We start from the raw sequence: 11,390 nt of genomic DNA, 5'->3' as shown, positions 1-11,390 counted from the left end.
CTTTACATTTAGTGCATTGAATGTTTCACCTGAGGTTTCACCTTTAAAGCTACCTAACGAAACCATTCTCAAAAGCTCTCTGTTGCTAGTGCATGATTTAATGACTGCTAATGGGGAAGTGAATAGTAAGAGATGAAGCATCAAATTGAACGTTGCATGGAAAATTGTCCATGGCGTAATTTAAAGGGCATTCATCAGTGATTTTGAGATACTTTTGCAATGTAACAATATGAAATATAATATTAATAATTCTCAATTTCCAAAGCTGAGATTTATTTATTTTTATTTTGATTTGCGATATCAGTAGCTTTGATTTGAAAAAAAATATCTGCAAATGATAGCAAGTAATTCATAGGAAATTCACTGACACTGGCAGTCTTTTCCTCCGCAAGAGGGCAGTGCTTTTCTACGCGAGTGGCACTGCCAAAGGTTTTTAGTTACTAAACCACAATGGATTAAATTTCTTTTGAAAAAGTAAGTAATAAGTATTCTAAACTCAATACCTGATTATCCTTTATTCCTTTCGTGAAGCAGCAATTTTGAAAATTGTCACATCGATGAAAACTTCTACTAACGAAGCACAAGAGAGTAGAAACTCATGATTAAATCGTCCTGTGGTAACACATAAAGTTGTTTCAATTCCATCTCATGTGTTAAAAGTTTTGTATTTGTTTTTTTTGCACATGAAATTTAATATTAAAAGTTGTGCCAGCAAAAAAAAGGGTTTTGTTTTCACGACAATAAACTTCCACGTTTTTTTATTTTAGATTGTTCGTCTGGAAATTTATGGTATTGCTGTATCATCCACAATCCTCCCCCGCTTGTCAACTGAGACGCACTCAATTTTGCTCCATTTTCGCTCCAAGAGCTTCCCAGGCTTGACTCCTCGGGTGCTGGCAAAAGTGCGGTGGATGGTATGTCGTTTATTTCAATTTAATCGAAAGCAATCTTGCGCTCAGAGGAGTCGAAGATTGTGAAAGAGGTGGCTCCAGGACAATCGAGTTGTTTCATGTGAGATAAATGGGATTCAATAAATAAGACACCCTCGAGGAACTGAATCGAGGCGACGGACTCAGCTCAATGCCAATTACCTCTTTCGTCTGTCTGACTCACAATACCCCTAAATTCATCATGAGATGCTCCAATGGGGCTCCAAAGGGGTTGGGTTTTTGGCTTTTCAGGGGGAGACAAAGAGGTACCAATTGAAGCGGTTGACTGATTTGGGGAAATTTCTACCCCGAAAAATAACCTTTCTCTGAAGTCACCTCACCAGGAGGATTCAAAGTCCAATTTCCTTTTTGCAGACTCAACAAAATAGCTCACTTTCTAGATATGAGATGTTGTTTTTTTCGATAAACAATATGTGGAGCTCAGAGGCAAAATGACACATATCCTATGCTTTAGCCATAGGATATGTGTCATTTTGCCTCTGAGCTTCACATATAGGGATTGGTCGCCTCACAAACTTTTGAAATTCTAGAATGACGTCACGACACCTCCCATTTTATTTGGATTTTTGGTAGGATGCCTGATAAATTGTGTTTAAAATCCGTCTGTAAATAATTTAAAAATACCTTTAATGGCAGAAAATTCTCCATTTTCACTTAAGCCTATAATTCATGCGAGCTCTGCCTTTTTTTGAAGATAAAAGGATTTTAAGGTATCTTCACTTATCAAGTTATCAAGCTGCTGGCCTTTTCCATATTCTACATTCCGGGGAACTACTGTCTGTGTCGCTTCTCGGCCTAACGGCTAAGATCAAAGTGTAGTGGGAACTACTGTCTCTAGGTCCACTCTTTCTTATACCCGTAGTTGTCTATGTCGAGGTTAACCCTGTTTGATTGTTTCTGGTGTCTAATAAGATCATCATCTTACATTCCTCCCCCTCCAGTGACACTTTCGTTTACTAGCTCACTTTTGATTCTGATTTATCACTAGATTCTTGGATATTAATGAAATTTACAGTTAATATGAGCATGTAAACTTAATATGAGTATGAAAGGTAAAAAAAATCGTTGCATTTCTAAAAATTTCTCTCTAATTCGGGTGACATTTCGGTCCCAAATGCCCGAATTTGAGAGAGTCTGCTGCATCGAAATTCGAAATGGCAGAACATCAGCGCTAAAGCGGCGGGTATATGAACTTTCATTTTAGATTTGCGGTAGATTTTCGAATAGGTTTGGCTTGGCTTTGGAGTGGCTCTGTCTCTTCGAAAGGTTATTAGTAAACGAAGCCATTTATATCTTGTCTTGATAATCATTTAGCCCATTTGGTCCAAGGGGTTATTCATAAGCAAATAGAGTGTCTCGAGTTCCCTGTTCCCTGAAAAAATACATGAGTTCCCCAGAAAAATGCATGAGTTCCCCGGGTTCCCCGAGAGTTCCCCGGGTTCCCTATGAGTTCCCCGGGTTCCCCGTGGCTTCCCTGGTCAGATTGGCTCGAGTTCCCCGAAATGAGTTACCCCTTGATTTGGCCCATTATAATATTATATTTTAATATCTAGTCCAATGCCTCACATTTTCAGAAAAGGTTTATGGGTGAAATCCATAAGGTGCATGGAGAAAAAAATTAATTGTCCGAAGCTTAAGTCGAGTGAAGGTAGCGAGTTTTCCCCTAGGCCATTAAGCCCCTGTATCCATCATTATCGAAGATAAGTTTCGACACAGCGTGAATGTAATTTTTTTGTTAGTAAAACGTCGAAAACATAAATGAGGGGTAGAGGGAAATGTCCATGCCTCGTACGATCCTAAGCTTCGTAATAGCTAAATAATTTTATAAACAGGTAACAGGATTTTTGTAAATTTTAACTTATTTATGGTAAATAAAGTTGCAGAAGCATTAAGAAAATCGTTTTAAAAATTGTGGCTCCCCTCAGTAAGTTCAATGATGCTTTTAAAAATACTACAAGAAAATTCTATTAGAAAAAATTTTATTAGATTAATGCTGTATTGGTCTAATAAAACATTTTTTGATTATAAATTTTCTGAAGAGCATTTTTGCGCAAAAATTTCTTTTATTATCGCGGTAAAATAGCAAATCACATATTATTGATTTTCTTAATACAGCACGTATTCTTTTTTAGACCAATTTATTTTTTAAATTAAAATGATATGCGTTAATATTTTTTAAAAGAGAGATTTTAAATACCTTTAAAGCAGAGGTGTACAAGAACCGTTTGAAACCGAAAAAATGTCAAATGAAACATATACGTCAATGGTCAAAACGCTACTTGAACAAACTTATTTTGACGTTTATTCGGTTTCAACGGTTCTTGCACACCTCTGCTTTAAAGTCATTATGGACTAAACTGACTAAACTACAAAACACTTTTTTTGCATGGGCAAAACTGAAAATCACATAAAAATCACACAGTGTTTTTCCTTTTGGGTTGACACCTTTTCACTGGTAATCACCAGAGAAGTCCCTGATTCAATGACTTAAGTTTGAGGAGTTGTAAATTTAACTATCTTAATATATATATATATAAAATTAAGACGAACGTCTGTGCTTTGTGACGAGGAGGAAAAATTATATAGTATGTCTCAGTTTTAACATTAAGTACTTAATTAAGTTGTTTGTTATAGTCCTGGATGAAGTAGTTTGTATAGAAGGGGCCTCAATAGATCAATGGATATAGTGGTATCTCTATGACTGTGAGCTCTCGGGTTCGTACTTACTTATTAAGGGCTTGTTTTATGCAAATAGACAAAATTCTTTTTTGAGAACATGGAAGCAGTGCCTTAAGTTATAGCATTGGGGAAGTAACAACTTAACTTGTGTTAGTTGGGTAATTTATTTAACATTTATAAAAATCTGCTCTTAATCTTGCATTTCAACTCTGTTTCTGGTGAGGTTCAGTGTCCCAATTTCGTATGCTATCTCACCAACAATATCAGTGACAATCGTGTGAGACGAGGGATTTGTCTAACTATGCTGTTTCCGCTTCTTCCACCGCCTCAATGTGCTTTATTGCTTCTTGGGCGTAGGACATCCACGAGGCACGACACTGATATTTTATATCCGGTCCCCAGTCCAGCGGAAATGCTGACTGAGTCCCATCTAATTTTATTTATATGCCAGTGATTTCCACATTATTTGTTCTTCTGCCACATTCGAGGGACAGACCATCCTGGGGTGGTCGACCTAATTTGTATTTGAAGGAAATTTCATGGTTTTCCCCGGGTTGCGCCTTTGTATGCAGTCAATGGAGAGGATTGCAGGATGGGACATTTGACCAACATTGACTATCTTCCTCTGATGTCGTAAATTGTCTTGAGCCTCAGCACGAGGACACAGCACTAATCGAATCATAAATCCTGGCAGACAATTCTTCCGGTAACGAAGAAAAGCCGAGAAAAGCCCATCAGACGGAGTCACTTGAAGTCTCAGCTTGATGCTTCACAAGCGTAAAATGAGATTTTCCCATCTATTCTCAAAGTCAATGGAGAGAATTTTTGCACCATTGTCACGTAATTTATTTCATTAAAAAATATGCCACAATCTTTTCAGTGATTTTCATTACATTATATTATTGCTCTTTGGCATCTTCTTAACTCTCCTTCTCTATCTCTCTGTGAAAATCGATGGGGATGTAATGAGATTTTCCTGCTTATTGGAAAAACCCTCATGTACGATTTTAATTATGAATAAATTTTTTGAGAGCTCGAGGGTGAAAAGTGCAAAATTTATATTTCACCCACGTGGAGGGAAAGTTATTGAGGAATCTTCAAAGAGTATATGTGCTCTCAGAGGAAAACTAATGTATTAAAGACATTGTAGTTTGAGATAAGAACAACTCCAAAAGTCTCACAAGAGACGTGATTGAAATTTGTGTTACGGGGTTTTTCTTTGCAGTGTACTTTGTACAATTATGTCATTTCATTTTCAGTTTGGGATGAGATAATTTAAATGCAAAATACGTGTCTCATCAGACTCAACAGTAAAGTGATAAATAAGTAGCAAGATTTTCCATATTTTGAACACGATTGCAGAATAATATTTAAACTTTTGGAATTTATTCATCGAATGCAGGAGAATTCAATGCAATTTCTAATGCCATTTCCCAGGGATTTTCCACAAAAATGCTGAAAATGTCACAAGATTCAATATTTTCTGCAGAGACATTTTTCCTCCAGCATATTTTCCATCTATGCAGACTTTTCATTGAACCACAAAATGTTGAAATCACTTTGCAGATTGATTTTTAGAATCAGCATCAACTCAATGTATTTCTTTTTATTATTTCTCACCAATACAACATTGTTGATTTTCCAGAGAAAAGTTGTTCAAAGAAGAATTCATTGAATATGTTTCTACTGGAAAATTATTCAAAATAAATAATAATAGTGATTATTATTATTTATTTAAATTTATTATAATCAGTGATTTAATAAATTTATTATAATCAGTGATTTAATAAATTTAAATCACTGAGAGAAATCCGAAAAAGTCAAAATAACATTCCGGAAATGTTGATTTTACCCTGCAGTATTGATCCGAAATCGGTGTAAATATTACCCTTTTTAGGTGTATTATGGGTTAAAGTTACCCTTTTCCATGTTGATTTTATCCTCAAAAGGTGTAAAATTAACATTAAAAAATGTTTATGTATTTTTACACCCGAAAAGTGTTAAAGTTATGACGAAAAAAAGTTAACCGTAGCCTCTTTTTTATCAGTGGAATAAGATTACAATTGTAATAAATAAATGGAATATACTATCCATCCATCGCCGTCTTAGCGTTGGTATCCAACCTTAAGAAAAATTCTGCGGAAAACCTTTTCACAGGTTGTAAATACCAAAACCCATTCACTGAAAAGAAAATTATAACCAAAAATTTTCCTGAATAACAGAAATAGCTGAAAAACATATTTCTTTCTTGAAAAAAAAAATCTTAAAGATGAAGAACCTCATGGTGAAGCCAGAAAAAGCATCATGAATTGGTAAATCCGTGCCTTTCTCCTTAATGCTACTCATCCTCCTTGACGACAGGATGACGGCTACAGATTTAAAGAAGAGGGTCGCGGCCTCATTTCGAAATACAAAATGAATCTCACAAATATGAATGGTGCTCCATAAAGTTTTGCGTCCGTCATCATCATGTCTTGAATGGTCGCCCCATCTCTGCGGCGCAGCTTCTCCACCCACATCCCCCTCAGCCTCCTGGGAAGCTCTGAGGCTGAGTTTGGCCATCAAGAATCATCTCTGGGCCATTACAGAAAACACACAGGCCTACATCCATTCAAGAGTGAGATTCATATCGAGCCTCCATCCGCCGAGAAATAATCGATCATGCGGGTGGAAGATGATGGGAAAAAATCACTTCTGAGATATTCAAAGCACGAGATACATCATTTGATGTATGCCATCGGCAAATGTACGCAAATAGCATTCATTAGAAAGTTTTTTTTTCTACTTTCTTGCTTTCATTCCCAAACAAAATGGAAAGATGGTAGGGGAAAAGACACAGGGGAGATTTTCCAGCCAGAAAACTTTTGAAGCTCCAGCAAGTGTTGAAAAGAATCAACTTTGGGCTTTCAACCTCCACCCGTGTGTCGGTTAATGACTCTTGACGTCACTGAGATAAGAGCTTTTCAGAGACTTTTCCCATGGGCAGATTTTACCTTTGGAAGTCTCAAGGGCTTATTAATCCTCCGTTGAAGGCAAATTGGGGCTTTGGCACAGGAAAAAAATTCTCGTGAAAGCTTTTCTGAGCCCTTAAACTTTGAACACAATATCTGACCCTGATGAGGCATACCTTTGAGGAATATTCTCTCGAAACTGAAGATTAAGGGTTCTTGGTTCAACTCATTAAAATCAATGGCAAAAAATATTAAAATAAGCACACACGGTAAAAAATGTAAAAGTGTAAAGAATTTTTTTTATTCCTACTTCCGATTGTTCCCACTATAGTTTGTGGCTTAATTTTGTGCATTTTCTTGCCCAAAGCCATAAAAAGAAGTACTCACAGTATTTCAATTCAGCGCAGAATTTGCATGGTTACAATTTTTGCTCGAACTCAGAGACAGAGCAATTGCTTTAAGTGTTTCTCAATCTTCCAAGTACTTCTTATCGTAATATACTTTGTCTATTTTGTGTAGATTAAAGTATTTCCGGTATTTTGCTGTTTTTTTTAGCCCAGATGGTACTTCCTAAATACTTTAAAATACTTTAATTGCGAAAGGGAGAAGTGAAAACGCAACCCAACGAAGGGTTAGCACTCCTGTGTCCTGGATCATGACTGCTTATTTACGAAGAATCGCTTATTCGCAGCTGATCCTGGTAGGTCTTACACGAATCCTGCTTGGACCGTTCAGTGATTCACCACCTACTAACCCCCCAACTATGATAGCGTGAGCAAACCCACGGGTGGTGCATGTGTTACTCGCATGAATTATAGCTTTAAGTGCAAATAACTCATTTGAGTGTTTTTCTTAGTCTCTTTGATGAAATTAAATTAACTATGAAATAGTAGGGGAAACTGTAGTAGTAGTAGTAAACATGAGGTAGTTGTAAACACTGATCTTTACACTACTTAGACTTATAGTCGACTATTTGTTCAAGGAACAAGGATAGCTCTACTATCTATAAATTCATATAGGTCTCGTCTTCTGAAATTCAATATCTTAAATTAAAAACATCGCAGTATTAACAACTACCCCGTGTTTACTACTGTCCCAGTTTCCCCTAGTCCCCAAAGGGTAACCAACTGACTGACTGACTGATCAGTCGTAGCGATAATTTCATTTGATTCTTAGAATTCTGTTCTCCTTTGGAGATTCAATCGGAATCTTTCGAGTGATTTTATTAATTGTAAGGATTTTGTTAGAAAAAAGTGTCAGTATTCTCAACTTGGAGAACTTAATGGGTAGGATTCAGGAGGATAACCTAATGGGTAGCCTAACAACTTCAGCAAATCGCAAAAACATACGTTTTACTGACGTTAATCCTACCTCAAGAAAATTACGCAAGCCCACTAAGACATACCCAAGCAGCAATTTTTTCTTAAAATTGTCTTGTAGAATTCCCTAAGAAAGGCACTATAGAACCAAAAATCTATTTATTTACTTATAACGCTCTTGCTTCCATCACTGAGATTACTACGAGTAAAGTGGCGCACTCTTACAGATCTTAAAAGCTGCTATGGGAATTTCAACAGAAAATGTTCACTTTAAGCCTTTTAAAGGTGCACTAAAAGACTTGTCTAATACTTGGTTCTAAAAGGCAGCTATTTTGCTTCTTGGGTACCTTCGATAGATTAACGTTATCTCTCTAGAGTCAGTTGCGACCTAATTACATAAGGTAAAAATAAGGTAATATTCAGGTAAGAGAGTGCGAAGATTTCTAAATTTTGCTCCTTGGGATTTTTTTTAGAATTTACTAAAAAATTTAGTCTTTATTATTGGTTTTTGGTGAAAAAAGAACAAGGTTGCCGACCTGGTCAGCTAAGTATTATTCATAAAAATATTCTAAATTCATTGAGTACATCTCGTTAGGAGCACACCGCGAATTTTTGTTACCCATTCCTTTTGGGCATTTTCAGTGCTCTTTCTGGGGTTCTTTCACACCACCAAATTGCACATATAACATTGGTTCTGTTTATGTGAATTTGTAGCAATTTTTCCACTCATCTGACTATATACTGTTCACTGAGGTTATATGGAATTTTTTTCTGCCACCCCCAACAATGGGCGATGTGAGAATGAAATATTTGTTCACTTCCGGACAACATAGAGTTTTGAATGCAATTTTGCGCAAAATTCAGACACAAGAGATACCATTAAAATGGTCAGTGAGTTTGGTTTTTTTTATAATTTGCAAAGCATGGGATATTTGAACGCAACAGCGGGTGTAACACCAACCAACTGGCCGGAATTTCAATTCTGTGCTGAAGCCAGACAAATCCATTAATTCTCATCTTTGTTCTGGGAAGAATCCCAAATTGAATTGGCCGGAGAAGGGAAATCTCGTCTAATAGATTCCACCTCTACGCATTGGGCAAAACAATGCGTTGTACATCAAACAAGGGATGATCCCTATTGTGCTAACTGGAGAATATCCACCTCATACTTCGCGTCACAAAGAGGTGGACAAGGGAGATTTGTGTATTTTATTGAGTTATGGTATACATTTCTCAATTGATGGAATTGGCAAATCACAACAAAAGCTCCAATTCAGTCAACAACCAACCATTTATGAATTCCATCGTGCATAGTTGAATCCATTGAAAATCCTTTCTATTTCCATGAGATGCTCATTGAATTTATGCTAGAAGCTGTTTCAATTATTTTATGCTTGTTTTGAAACAAGCAAGAGCTCTTTGTTCTCAATCTCTTAATTGAGGAAAAGGGTTTATTGAAAATTAAATATTAAAATGCTTTGCTAAAGGAACATAATGCAAGGAAATATGTCAGTTTTATTCAGCTAAACTTGGCTAGAAAAAAATTGGTATAGTTTACAAATTAGGGAATGACGGGAATGACTTGGTGTATTTTTAAGATCTTTCCACTTTTTTACCTCAATATTACGTTATATTTACCTGATAGAAATTAATCAGAATTAACTGAAGTAATAACGTCAATCGTTTGAAAGTTTTTCGAAGGGTACTATTTACATTTGTAAAACTTAAGCTTAGTAATTACTATTAGCCGTATTAGCCCTATTTCGTTTATATTACCTACTTTGCTACTTGGGATTATTATTGATTGTGACTGCATGCTTATAAGTTTAAAAAAATTAGCATTAAAATTATACTCATAAAACTACTCGATTGTGTGAGTGGCATAAACGAACTATGATCCAAAGTTCTTGATTCCAAAGTTTTTCTTGGAGAAAAAATCAATTTCGGTCAATAAAAAAGGTTAGACCAGATTGGTAGGTTTTTTTAATGGTAAATAATGTCTCCGGCAAATATTTTAGATCAGGAAAATTTCAAGTTATCGAAATTCACATCCCTTTCTTTCTCACACGTTTTGGATATGTTTATCTCATTCTTTCGCCCTGCAAATTCGGTTGACCTAAATTTAATTTGCTAAGATGTTTAAAAGAAGAAGAGTGCGAAAGAATAAGACAGACATATGCAAACTGTGTGAAAAAGAAGAGGATTCCATTTTCAACTTCATGAAATTTTCCTGATAAGGTAAAAGTACCCTGGATCGGAATGTTAGGAGACATGTTCGATATTTAGTTGAAAATATAAGCCTCAAAATATTATTTGGTATTTTTTGTGTATGCTAATCGGTATATTAGTGATCCATTTAACTATCTCTGTGCGTTTGAACTTTAAAATTTTATAAAAAAATAATAAAAAATAAATGTAATTGCTACTGTGTACTCTGTACCTCGGATCGTCACGAATTTAATCAGGTCTTTCACGGAAAATTGGTTTTATAAATTAAATTTCCAGTAATGCACTGTATTCTTGTGAGAATTAAATGATAAAAAGTAACTGATAATTTTTAAAAGTTCATTTTAATTGATGCAATTATATGACAATAACTTGACGATCCGAGGAACACTGCCGATCGCTGGTGCTCTTCCCTTATAAAGGGTATGAGGGAGTCATCATGCCTTCGGCACAACTTTTAGCTCAGTATAATTTCATGAAATCAAAATTATCGTCTCTTTCTCTCTCAAAAGATTTGCATGAGTCTATCCCACTCTTTCGGTCTCAAAATTGGACTGAACTAAATTTAATTTGGTGTGATGTTCAAAAGAAGAAGAAGAAGAAGAGTACGAAGGAGTAAGACAGACATACGTGAAGTTTTTAGAGAAAAATGGATGTGAATTTTGATTTCATGAAATTTTCTTGATTTAAAAGTGTGCTAGAGTCATTATGCACCATTTTCAAATTTTAGTTACCAAAATAGACTTTTAATTACTAAGATTTAATAAACTTATTAATTTTATTTTTTTACATGCTAAATTTATCGATTTATTTACCAAATTTACTAATTTACTTAATTTAACCAAAGGTTAAAAAGGCTCTAGAGACCACATTTCTCAACCGAATTGGGTCATGGTTTGCCTGTTGGAAAGGTCTTGAAGTTTCTGATAAGTCTGAACCGTTTCCAATCGGTTCTAGACCGGTAATGAACCGATTCATAACCGATAACTAATTTTTATCAGAAAATAAACTGTATTGCTCCTAAGCTATATTTTGGGCGATCTTATGAGCGATTTATGAATCGGTTCAAATCGGTTGTGAATCGGTAATTGATGAGAAAGTACTATTGAGGCTATTGAGGTATAGCATCTAAGCTACAAGTTCGAGCATTTCGCGAAGCATGAAACGCTTTTCCACCACTTTTTTTAAGAGTTTTTCCGTATCTCTCTCTTAAAAATGTTTCATCCAGTGAATTAGATTTCAAAAAGGGATTTTTGGGCAGTAAC

This window comes from Phlebotomus papatasi, chromosome 2, assembly GCF_024763615.1.
Source record: "Phlebotomus papatasi isolate M1 chromosome 2, Ppap_2.1, whole genome shotgun sequence".
In the NCBI taxonomy this organism is placed as follows: Eukaryota; Metazoa; Arthropoda; class Insecta; order Diptera; family Psychodidae; genus Phlebotomus; species Phlebotomus papatasi.
The sequence above is the reverse complement of the archived record's forward strand: the minus strand, read 5'-3'. Positions refer to the sequence as shown.